The following is a 13,191-nucleotide window of genomic DNA, read 5'->3' on the forward strand; positions in this document are numbered from 1 at the left end:
AAGCAGCTGAAACTGTACCTATGCTTTTACCTTGCATATATCACAGAAAAAATGCACATTTTTATTTGTTATTGAGAGAGTGATAGCTTAATACATGCAGTTGCTGTAGAAAAAATTAATATTAAATAAGTCTGTTCAACTATATAAGATCTGTTTTTTTCTGTGATATTAAAATTCATGATTTAAAGTCCTGGGGGAAAAAATAATAATAAAATAAAATAAAGTGAGTAAAAACTGTCAGTGAATATCTTGGAAGATTTTCACTTTCCCATTTTGTCTCCAGAGATTTTTTATACAATGGCCCATCCCACAGAGTATGAATACATTTTTTTTTTCTTAATATATGCAAGCATCTTTCTTTGAAATTAGTAAGATTAGTCTCATGTCTAAAGCATATGCAGGTGTGATTGGAACTGGTAGCTGACATTAAATTTGCAGCATCCGCAATTGCAGTTGTTGTGTATCCTGCTACATTTCCTATAACTATCATAAAATCTGAAAAGGGACTAACAATTTAAGACCTGTCACAGTATTATTAAGGGGTTATTTAGCAGAAACATGTGGTGGAGATTAAGGAAATCGTTTTGCACTGCTCTGTGACTCATTCAGCTTCAGCCAATTGTTCTCCCTTTATTGCCTTTTTCGTGTTTGATCTCTCTGTGGACCCAATCAAATCCTCTCACTTATGTTTCTGTAAAAGAAGATGGATCACATCTCTTCACTCATTTCCAAGGGAAAAAAGGAGTTAAAAACTATCTTTTAACTTAGGTTCAACAAATGTATCTTTTTGATTTCTAATTTATTAAGTAGGCATACTTTTTAATGCTGCGATATCAATTAGCTGGAAAAGGCTGATTATTTATTCACTCAGAACCCACTACGCTTGTTTATCCCATGCTTTTTATGTCATTTATCTCACACTTGTCTCACAAAATTAGATAATGCATACACAAATATCCTAGATTTGCAAGATATTTTGTAGTAAGACTTTAAAAGTGGCACTCCTGGCACAAGTAGCATGAACTCTGCAGCTTCTATTTTAAACATTTGGAGAAATAATTCAGATACTGATCTCCACAACAAAAAATCTCAGTGGTTTTAAAAGGACCAGACTTCCATCAATTTGTTTCAAAATGCACAAGCTGACATGGAATGCAGTACTACTACAGAAACTGGGATTTTTCCCGGTCCTTTTTTAGACTGCAGGCATTTGGGGAGTTTTGTGCAGCATCTCTTCCCACTTCATGTTCCAACTTGCTTGTTTTCTAAAGGCAAGCTCAGAATTATAAAAATCAGACCAGCAACTGGAGAGTATTAATGAAGCACTAGACATATCCAATAATTTTTTGTAACCAACCTTGTTAAATCAAGACAGAACTTTCTGGGAGCTGTGCAATTATACCTCCTTGCCACTGAATGCCCCATGCCTTGTTAATGCTTTTTGTTTGCAGCAGCACTGCCCATTTAAGTCCATCAGGTGATACTGGCACTTCGTTCAGTTTAAAGTAATATTATAAACTTTCAACCAGAGTTGGAGAGCTGCAAATTGTGTCGTACTCAGGGTAAAACCAAGGGAGTATCACTATGGAGGCCATTCTCTTTAATTAAAGAGGTCCAGCTTAAGGCAAAGCAGCAAGTGAAACTTGAATCGGGATGAACTGGAAGTCAGTGGGAGTACACAATACAGGATGCATTTCATTTGTGTCTGCTGAGGAATGTGAGCAATCCTGCCTGGTGTTATGATCTCAGAGAGATGCAGGTACAGCTTATGGCCATGGGGTTATGATTCCTCGTCAAGTATATAGCTCAGACCCAGCCACCTATTTCCTCTAAATTTGCTCCTCTGCCATTTGTAATGATTGACCAAGCTCTACAATATACTGTCAAGTGTACAGAACAGATGGCCCATCATTTCTTCCACTTTCTCTACAATTTAATATCCCCTTTGCCTTCTGAAGTACCGCACTTCTCTGCTATAATCATAATGCCCAGTACTGAAAACACTAAACAAAAGCAGCTCAGCCAGTCACTGATATCTATCCCAGTGATTTCTCATGAGAAACACGGAGTGCTCATCTCCCAGAAATACCGAGCTTTCCTATAAAAGCACGTTACAGAAACAGGCCCTGGAGAGTTATCATGCAATACATCTTCCTAAAGTAGTGATTAATTCACAGTAATTTACAATGAGTTATTTGAGTATATCTTTCACAATGGTGTGATAAAAGCTTGGCTTCGTGTTGATTTTTGGATGGCATTGTGTCACATAGTGCCTGGTTTTGATTTATACTTTTTGTTCTTTTGTTTTCAGGATAAAGAAATGTACAGCTGTGATGAGACGTTCGACTATGTGCTTTATCCTTCCAGAAATTAATGGAAGACACATTCCTGGCACAATAGTACCAAATTCTGTGCATGTTTCTTTTGCTCCCTTCGAGGCGCTAAGAAGACTCACTTTCATTTCAAGATTTTCCTCCAGCAAAGTAATTTATGTAAGTCAAATGATTTTTAATTTTCACAAGAGAAATTTATAAAACCCAGCACAGCTCAGTTTTTGCTACAGCTGCCACCTCCTTCGTTATTTATATGACAATACAATACAGGAAAGCAGGAATAGAAAGCCGTGCTGACAGAAAATGAAGATAGCATAAACAATACAGATTACAGCAGTAAAAGAAAAGCATGATATAAACAACCAAAAGTGGAATCAAGAAAAGAGAAAACTATGAAATATCAGATTGTTGAGAATGAGATCAGCATCACAGTTGCAGTTGGGAAGCAGAAAATACCAGTGTGATTTAGTGCTGGTTTCCTTCTCCTGCTCTCAGTAACCTGCCTCTAATGTTTCAACTGTGGTTTCTCTGGGATTGGGAAAGTTCTTACTTACTCTCTGAAGCTACATTTAGCCCACACAAACCCTGACTTTGCAGGAGCTCCTAAGCACTGCAGAAATCAAATTAACCACTAAATAAATTTTTAAAAATCCACAAAACATTTCAGACATATTAATCTTTCTTCCTCAGAGGAAGAGAGAATGAGACATGCAATATATGAAACCACAATGACACTTAACTGGAAAGCACACATTGTAGGAAGAAAATCTACTTAGACTCTATCTTGTTCTGTTACTTACTCTTCTTAAGAAAGAAGAATATAGCCAAGTTTTCCTTGCTTGGAAGCAGAGATAATTTAGTCACTTAAAGCACCAAATATTTTAATACTTTAAGCTATTCCGAAGTACAAATTTTGAATGGCATACCCTGCTACACCCTTGAGCAACCTCATCTGCAAAAATGCTGAGCAACTGCCTAATGTGAAAGTCAGCTCCCTTCTGAATGTACACTCAAGGTAGCACCTCATAACTGTTACAACCACAAACCTAGCTGCTTGTTGACATTTTTGAATGAAGGGCATGTGGACTTGTCCCTGTTAGGGCAAGCAGACATAGACATTCACTTGCTCCATGTTTTCAAAGGTATTCATTTATATTTGCAGTCCACGCTTCTTAACAGGGGGCTTTGAAGAGAGGTAGCTGTGATGACTGGAAACCTTGGAAGTTAAGGCTTGAAAGAAATCATGGCTACAGTCAATTTCCTGTGGAAGTGTGCTAATTCAGATTAAAAAAAAAAAAAAAAAAAAAGAAAAGAAATCAAAGTCAGGTTACAGACTTCTAGCTGGCATATACTGACCTCTAGTATAACCAATCAGTAAGGGTGGTGAGGAACTAGAATATGTTGTCTAGAGAGGTGGTGAATGCCCCATTCATGGAAACACTCAAGATAAGGATAAACAGGCTCTGAACACCTGACCTAGCTGCGAGTGTCCCTGTTCATTGCAGTTGTACTAGATGACTATTAAGGGTCCCTTCAAAGTCAAATGATTCAGTGATTCTAAGGTCCTACTGCTACAGGTCTCAGATAACTACATTAGCTGCTCATATCCACATTTTGGCCCCTCCAGACATCAGCATTAGCAGACAGAATGCAATCCCTCTCTGAGTGGATAACAATGTTTAGTGTAAAGAGTAGAAGCAATGACTCCATCTATTACAAACGTCAGTCTTTAGGATGGTAGCACAGCAGAATCAGGGTTTTAAAACAACTTTTTAGCAAAAATGTTGTGGCAAAAAATGTTACTGAAAGTTGAATGAAGTAATACTGATTATTATCAGTATGTTTACAGTTGATGAGTTTAATCACCTGAACAATTATTTTGATGTAATCTCTCTCTGTTTTTGGTCTGAAATCTGTGCCAGAAAACAACATTTAAAACAACATTTTAAAAAAAAAACATTTTTCCCCCCATTTTAGCTCTACAGCCAGGAGTTGTTTGGGCATTAGTAATACCTTAGTCAAGGGAGTGCAGTGTCAGTTCCTATTTGTGTCTCAAAACATTAGGGAAATGGATACTTATACCAAACAGGTGTTAAGGGAGAATATAGGAGAGGACTTCACAGAAAGAATGAAAAGAGGAAGAAAAGACAAAGCAGACTGGTGACCAAGAAAAATGGGAGATGGTTGAGATGTTCCTGTCCCTGCACTAGTCATGAATTTAAAAATAAATAACCTTTGTACTCAGGACCAACTTTAGCATCAGCACTATAGCAACTACCTTTTCTTACCAGTTATTTTCTCCTGATCAGAGCTAATCAGGTATCAGGCAATCAGAAGAGAGAAAAGAGAAAGGAACATAAAAACAGACCAGCTTGTGGGTTCACCCTCCCCCAGTGCAATTGACAAAGGAATGAAGGAAATAGCTTGTACCTGTTTTCTTCACTTATTTTCCTTGGCTTAACTTAGGCTGCTTATAACTGGCAATTAAATTTGGTTCTCCTGAGTATACAGGAGAGACAGAGGAGAGGCTGTGCTTGCAGCATTCAGACAGGAGCTGTGTGCACTGCAGGCAGCACCAGAAGCAGACTCAGGCACTCTGCTCCTTGTGATTCCAAGCACAGGCAGAGACAACAAGATGCTGTAGGGTCTTGGGTGCCCCTGAGGACATGAGCCTTGTGCAAAGGTGCATTCAGATAGCAAGGTGAGCATTGTTTTACTGCTGCTTATAAGAAGCTGTAGGCTTTTGTTATCTAAACAACACAAATCTCAGGACTTGCCAGACGTTGTCTTTCCCTGCCTCAAGCTTCTTACTTGCATTTCTACCTGTAAAGTCAATGGTCCAATGATCATATGATGGTTATTTCCATTTACAATTTATTTTAGCTTCCTGCAACAGTGCAACACACTGATTAGCATTATGTACAAATCTGTAAATTATAGATAGAAATAACAAATGATTATTCAGTGCAGACTGGGCTATGTGTGACTTTTGAATAAAACACAGCAGAGATTATGCATAACGTGATAGCAGAGAGCATGAAAGTACAGGTATGGGATAACAGCAGGGAGTCCAGGACATGAGACAGATCACCTGCAAAAACAGGGCTAACAAGAACACAGTAAGAAAAACGACTAAGAATGACATATGGAAAACATATGAACCATATACAATAAATTCAGATGCAATGTGACTAAACCAAACTGCCCAAATTTCCCCAAACTGTTGCCATTTGTTTGAGCTTGCACACATTCTTGTTTTCACTAGTGGCCCCAATTCCAAATATGTGAAGGTAATTGATTCCTGATCTTTGCTTTCCCTGTTCTTAGTCTACCTGCTAATTTACAGGCTTCAGTGAAATTTTAACATGTACCTATTACGACAATGTCAGAGTATGTGCTTTTATAAATACTTTATCAAAAAGCGTTTCATATATGTATTCAGGTCATTAAATATGGAAAATAATGTTTGTTTCCTTACTAAAGGCTTACATCTGAGTAGGTAACTAATCTATCAAGTTGTTGAATATGATTCACTTAATGATATCATTGTCATTAAAGCCCCAGTAATATGTAGACAAAGGAGAACAAGTGAGTTCAAGTTAAAATTTTCATCTACTGCTTAGAGTAGTAGCAAATAAATAATTCCAGATTTGCAGTGTTAATAAGTAAATATACCCACATTGGCAGATCAGCTGCAAATGAAAAGCAGCAGCCAGCTTTTTATACTTTTCCTAAAGAAAGAATTATTATTTTGTCAAATCAAACAAGATCTCATTAATAAAATAAGGATTTTGCTCAAAAGACTCTTCATCATTAAACTGTAAGCCAGATGAGAGAGACCACATTGAGGAAGGGCTGATAAAAATAACTTTAGAAGATGAGTCTTTGCTGCCAGTCAAATTCTCCATCAATTATACATTACATGTGAAAGACCTTGCTGGCTGTAGCCTCCTCTTGCATTAGCCAAATCTTAAAACCAAGCACAGGGAGAATCTTTTCATTAAAGAACAATCCAGATCACACTGAGTCTTTTATTATCTTACAGAGAAGGTGCTGCCATGGTACTGCTAAGATAAAAAGGATACAAAAGCAGGTCAATCTCATTGTGTAGAATTCCTTTATACAAGGTGATGCAATCTGACTTCTGTATCAATACATTCCCTTTTGCTTTTATATAAGATACTGCAGCAGTGCTGTGCCTCCATAGAAACAATGCATAGCACAAGCAACAAAAACTCCAAGCCAGTTTCTAAAAAAGAACTGTACAGTAACATCTTCATGGAGGTGGAGGGGCAGTATGGGCAAAAATATACCAATTTTTGCTTTCTTCTTTTATGAAAAAACATTGACTCCCATTTCACATGCAAAACTGAAGAAACAGACTTCCTTTTTTCATAATGAAAACAAAACAAAACAAAACAAACAAAGGAATGTGGTTTCACCAAAGAAAATCCAGAGTAACAGGAATACAAATGACAATGCTCTTAATTTACCTGTCAAGCACTGTGATCAGAATCAGAATTTTCAAATTCCCCAATTCAGAAATATTATGCTATAATCTATCTGGAAGAAAGTATAAAAAGAAATGTGGAGCATTAAAGTAGATAAATTGCATGCAGTAACTCTGCACTAGATATAATTAGATGAGACAGTATGTTGGCAGAAAGGAAAAAAAGGAATAGTTCCAAAAGAGAGAACTTACATCAATGGTTCTGCTCATAACACATCAATTAATCTATCAATCAATATTTTATGGACAGATCTGTCTTATTACTCAGTCAGACTGTATTTTGATATGCCTTCAGCTCATCAAAAACACCAGTTCACTTCTGCACTCCCACCACACTGTTTCTACTTGTATATAAAATAAACTGCCAACTTGGGTCATATTTAATGAATTGATTGGAGACAGGGTCTGAAATATACTTTCCCACATCCTATAGGGGCAGATCACATCTGGTGGATTGCAGAATCCATCACTTCTCATCCTTCTCAGTGGTGAAGGAATATGTAATTGTTTGCATAAAGCAGTGTAGCTCCCATATAGACTCACAGGTTTTTCTCTCAGAAGCTGTCACTCAAGTCTGTGGCCTAAACTGGGCCTCAAGGCAACTGAAATAATGTCTCCCCCTGCTTGAAAGACAGAGTTGTGTTCCTGAATTCTGGCACACACAAAGCATGTGCATGTATACAAGCTCTCTGTGTTCCTGGTATAACGAAGATCCAGAAAACAATGTAGTTACTCATACTCAGTGGATTGATGTCAATTCAGAAGCATAAAGGTATCCCATCTGGTCACTAAAAGTACTTGAGAAGACTTCCATAGGTCCTGATTCTAACCAGGCATCCCTGAAGAAGAGTCCCCAGATACCACTGGACTTCCCATGTAGTTCTGGATGGATGGCAGTGTCGTTCTTCATTCCAGTTAATGGAGCCAAGATAAAGATCTGCATGTCAGCCCCCTGATGTCTACTGTACAATCAGTCCAGTAACCCTATGAGAAAAAAAAATGACTGAGAAACGACTCTATGAGAAGCTTTGACTCTTTGATGTTAAGCCCAAAATGCAGAGAAGATGAAGATCCAGAAGCTGCTACTTCAGTTCTCCAGTATTCATACAGTAATTGAATCATAGAATAATAGAATATCTTGGGTTGGAAGGGACCTTAAAGATCACCTAGCCTCAAGCCCCTCCTGTAGGCTGGTTACCACTCACTGATCGGGATGCTCAGGGGCTCCATCCAACCTGGATTTGAGCACCTCCAGAAATGAATCAACCACAACCTCTCCGGGAAACCAGTGCCAGTGCCTCACCACTCTCTCACTGATAGTCATTCAAATGATTTGGGATAAACTGGAGCACTTTTGTTGACTGAGTCTTTGGAAACATCCTGAAATTTGTTGACACATAGAGTAGACTACATTACCTTACAGGCAGGGAAACAGAACGGTAAACTTTCAAGTCATGAAGAATATGGTGGTAGTGTTGCTGAATAAACCATGGTTGAAGAAAATGGAACAAAATGTAATATAAAATTTTAGCAAAGAAGTAAAAACAAGATGCTGCAGAAGCATAATAAATGTCAGAAAATTTTCCTACAAAAACTGCAGGCTTCTCAGATGATCTTTGGTCTGCTAATTCCTTAAATGCATTCTAATAGAGGGATTGTAATTCTAAATTGATATTGCAGCAAAGTGTTTGTATAGGACCCTTACCATAAGCCTGATAATAAAGTCTGTAAACATCAGCTGCTAAGGGGTTTAATTTGCAATTTTGTTATCTGCTGAAGGCAGAGGGGAAAAAAATACATGAGAAGAAAAAAACAGAATGTTTCAGGAACCCCTGACAAACACATCAGTCTGTCATTGGTTTGTAATTCATTTAATTTTACATTGGTTTTGTGGTGCACCTGCTGCTATCTGCTAAACTTTTATTAAAATCATAACTCTTCCACTTTTTTTTTTTCCATACAAATGAAGATAAATTAAGTAGTCATATGATATATATATATATATATTTTTTTTTTCAGGGAAATTTTGACAACCTTTGGAGTCCCTACCTCTGTTGATGTCAATTTTGCAGAGATTTAATTCAGTACATGAACTATGAATAGAAAATTACTAATCCACAAAATGAATGTAAGAGTCACCATGTCCCATAATGTACAGTACATGTTACACCTGTCACATAAATTTACATCAATTATGAAAAGCCATGAAGCTTGGGTCAACCTGAGGGTGTGCTTACAGCATTTTCTTGTAGATGTATCAGGATACATCTGAAGGCCAATTTGCCGCTGATCAAACCAATAAACTTTTCAGTAGGACTAAATTTGGTCCCAAATGTTTCTATAAAGAAGAAATATTTATGTCAAATGCTTCTCTTCTCAGTGCTAGAATGAGGAATTCTAACATAGTAGCCACTGATTAGAGAGATCTCCTCAAATCTAAGGAGTTGCAATGCTGTTAATCTAGTTACGTCTCTGTATCTTCAACAACTAAAAATATCATTTCTTAAACTGCCACCAATAAGGACTCCCATATCCCTTTCTTCAGGACTGCCCTCCAGACTCTTAGTCCCAGCCTCTACATATAACTAGGTCTGTCCCACCCCAGGTGCAGAATCCAGCACTTGTTAATGTTAAACTAAATGCAGTTGGCAGTAGCCTGCCCTACCAATTTGTCAAGATTTCTCTGCAAGGCGTTGATACTCAATGTTGCAGTCCTTTGGCAACCTAAGTATAGGTAGCCTTTCTAGAACAACAGCTCCGAGCAACAAACTAAAAGGATTCCTCTGAATCACCTTTAAAAAATTCAATTTCTTTTCTTTGAATAAAGGCAAAACACAGGGATACTAGGTAGCTAAGGCAGGTATCTGGATGTTGATACTTTTGCTGCTGTTAATATTCTCTGTGTTCTCCATTTCTTATCTGCAAAATGAGAATATACATACTACATGGATGTCAAAAGAATGTTGTAATGATAAATGCATTAAAATGGCTGCAGCTATAGTTAGATACTAGAAGAAAGTATCCTGTTTGTAGATAAATTACCTTGTAATACCATTACTGTTCCCTCAGATTTATTATTTTTATTTATAGATAATAACATGATGTGCCCTCAACAAGTACAAGGATACTGCACTACAAATGCTTTACTGTCAAATATCAAAAAGACAATTCTTTCTGAACAGTTCACAACTCAAGGTATGACAGTAACAACGGATAGCAATAGTATGTCCCAGCTCAGCAAATGAAAGTGCAAGGCATCTTGCTTTCATCTAATAGCATATAATCTAATAACTAGATATGCCTCTTACCCTCAACAAAATATGTAGCTGCTTTAAAAACAAACCAATAAATAAAATTCTACCCTTCTTTGTACACTGTTGGTTCTACACTAGTCACATATTATCTTAGCCATGTGAGATGAAACAACCTGATTTTATAAAGGTTTTAGGGGATACTAAGCAGACAAACAAACAGCACCAGGAACAATAAGCACACAAAATGCAACACATGATAAAGTCAAACAAGCCATAACAGTAAAGGTAGATGAAACTGGAAAGGTTAGATAGAAGGACAAACCTCATTCTCAGTGCTCCACAAAACAGTACTTTCCTTTTGGAGCCTTCTGACTCACTCTGGTAGTTTCTAATCCTTGTATGTAGAGTTCAAATGCAGGTTTCTGAGCTCTTCCAAGGCACTGATCCAAAGCCTTGTGCAGTCCATGGGAAACTCCCTACTGACTTTAAAGCATTTCAGATCAGATGATTGTGGACGGTTTTATCTCACCTAACTTTATCCATCAAAAACTTAATACTTGTGTAATCTAGAATAGTCATCACCAAGCTTTATATTGTAAATGAAGAGAGAATGACACCTCTGGAGATTAATGCATCTATCACAGTCATGTATTTTTGGACAGAAAGGAAGCCCTCTGGAAATGTCTCAGTGAATGATAAAGGGAGCCTTGAAATTTGGCTAGATAGCTAAAATTATGCAACATAAATCCCTTCCTTACTTCACAGAGTCATGAAAGACAGAGTAAGAGTACTATTCTAAAAGGAGGCTTAAACTTTAAATTTAGGCTTACCTTCAAGTACATTCAAGTACCTTATTGAAAATCCTTCCCCATGGCTTGAGAATAGATGTAGAGACAGCAAACCTGAAATCACAGCAAGAAAAAGACAAGCTGTGAGATCCACAACTGGTGTTAAGAGTCTCGTCATTTTGAAGGAAACACACCTCATGTTCAAAACAGCAAGACTATAGTATCATCATTCATTAAGTGTTGAATTAGATCTCTGTGCCTAGTTTACATGTATTTGCATGGACTCTTAAGCCAGTATTTTTACCTTAGTAGAAGAAACTTTTGAAGTTTAAGAACTTGATCTCTATTTGTAATGTTTATCTGCTATTTATGCATGTTATGTTAGTTTATGAAGCATTTTTTAGTATAAACTCCCCATAAGAGTTTTTTTGTGAAAGCAGCAGATGAGAAATTGTATAACTAAGGCCAACCCCTATGTAAAGTTCTGAGAGAAAACTATCAGTCAAGGGAAGCCTGCAGTTTCCATGTTAGTCTCTTCCTTCTGATTCTTAGCAGAGCACAACAATTTATTTCTAAAGTCTGTTATGTGAAGCTGAATAATTGGAAGAGCTAGATGCATGGGGGCCTCTTTCTGTCAGTCATATAACTCTCCCTATAGGACTCTCAAACATGGTACTCCTGACTGCAGAAGAGATTTTCTATTTATGCAGTTTGTTGGGTTACTAGAGAGAACTGATGTAATTAATTAGAAAATTTATAAACCAAAGTGGCAATACATATATTTAGTCCAGTTCATATTCAGTTTGTAATGATAGATGAGAAGCTGTCCTTAAGATGTATGCAGTTTCCCAAACCCATCTTGCCAGTGAGAAAGGTAAATGAACAAGAGTACCAGCTCTACTGCACTTGAATCTCATTGAATCACTTAAAACTTTTCAGAATGGTGATGGTGCAAAAGCACCCTTGATCTAAGTTTTGATCTAAGAATCTCTTACACAAACTTTGCAGAGCTGTAAATAATTCCCTCAGATGCAGAGCAACAGGGAAAGCATAGCTGCAACAGGTACAAGAACAACAAATCTCAGCATTTGTGACGGCATCAATCTAAGTCACAGTGATTTATCTGAATATTTTAATATCACTCATGAAGTCACAATGCTCCGTTGCCTTCTTGAGAGCTAGCAAGTAAATAAGATGGATGTCCTGCAACAGTAAGACCTGGAAAAAGTAGGCAGTCAACGTTTGCCCCATTCATTTGTAAAGTTTATAGCACTGAATAACACAGATCATAGAAAGTGTAAATGGTCCTCTATCAGAATTTACTGACCTGGAAAGCAAAGGGTGGGAAATAAACACCCACACTGATAATAAAGCTGGGAGCAGGGGCAACCTTGTCTGCGAGTACCTGAAATATTTTACTGTGGGTCAGCACATTCTTGCTAAACAATTTATTGTCCTGTGTTGTATAATTAAATGAATTGTCAGCCTAAAGTTGTTTCTTTGCACTAATCTATGAGTAGATACTGTATTTTTGAAACATCCTTTGATGGCCTATTTAAATCTCTCTGCTCACATGAGAGTAACAGAAAGGCCTTTATTTTCCCCCTTTACAGAAGCAGGGAAACTCACTGGGGACAGCACAAGTGAAAGTCAGTAAGGAGTGCTATGTGTTTCCCCAAAGGAAGAACACAGCTCTGTGTCATTTAGAGTGGCCATCATTTTTTCAATGTTATTCCTAGGAAGAGACATTATACTCCCTGTAAAACATACAAGTCCTGGAAACACCTACCTGATACTGCTTCCAATACATGGAAATAGAACCAATGCTTTAAGAACACGTCACTCAATATGTATTTTAAAAACCTCTCTAAAAAAGATCAAGGACATCAGCAAACTCCAAATCACTGGAGCAGTGTGACACGCAGCAAAGTAAATGTTCAGCCAGCTCTGTGAAACGGATAATTTCTAATGCATCTTGAGAAAGTTAAGCAAATATACAAAAGCATAATCAGTAGTGCTTTCTAGTAATACTGAAATTTCATCATGGATGTAATTCCAAGGTCATGAGAAGGCATGTTGGTTTTCTTGATACCCAGATCTTCTTTAGAAATCCTCTATTCTTGATTACAACTTATTTCTCTAGAAGGCTAAGAAAACTTCTTAAGCATGGTAGTACTTTCTCTCCTAGCATCAGTGAAAAGAGTCCTCTTATTCCAACCTCTGTTCCTAAGTACACGACCTTCTTATAAGTGTGCCCTTCGGACGACAGCACCGCCTCTGTCCACATTACTCTTCCTTCTCCTTTG

At 37.4% G+C, this 13,191-nt stretch overlaps 2 long non-coding RNA genes across 4 annotated transcripts in view; one reads left to right on the forward strand and one right to left on the reverse strand.

Moving 5' to 3' along the window:
* LOC146762848 (uncharacterized) overlaps positions 1–3,645 on the forward strand; it is an 88,622-nt gene extending 84,977 nt beyond the window's left edge. Inside the window, exon 2 of the long non-coding RNA XR_014931809.1 lies at positions 2,312–3,645. This is a non-coding gene — a long non-coding RNA (uncharacterized LOC146762848). The remainder of the gene's footprint in view (positions 1–2,311) is intronic.
* Positions 1–10,580, reverse strand: part of LOC146762849 (uncharacterized) — a 49,617-nt gene extending 39,037 nt beyond the window's left edge. The window contains exons 1-2 of one of the 3 annotated variants that reach the window (XR_014931806.1): positions 10,420–10,568; positions 6,827–7,827 (exon numbers count right to left, since the gene is read on the reverse strand). This is a non-coding gene — a long non-coding RNA (uncharacterized LOC146762849). Of the gene's footprint in view, positions 1–6,826; positions 7,828–10,419 lie in introns of all 3 variants that reach the window. The other 2 variants (XR_014931808.1, XR_014931807.1) reach the window with 2 other exon arrangements.
* Positions 10,581–13,191: the final 2,611 nt, after the last annotated feature.

This window comes from Coturnix japonica, chromosome 1 (assembly GCF_054131305.1).
Source record: "Coturnix japonica strain WE chromosome 1, WE-NBRP24, whole genome shotgun sequence".
NCBI lineage: Eukaryota > Metazoa > Chordata > Aves > Galliformes > Phasianidae > Coturnix > Coturnix japonica.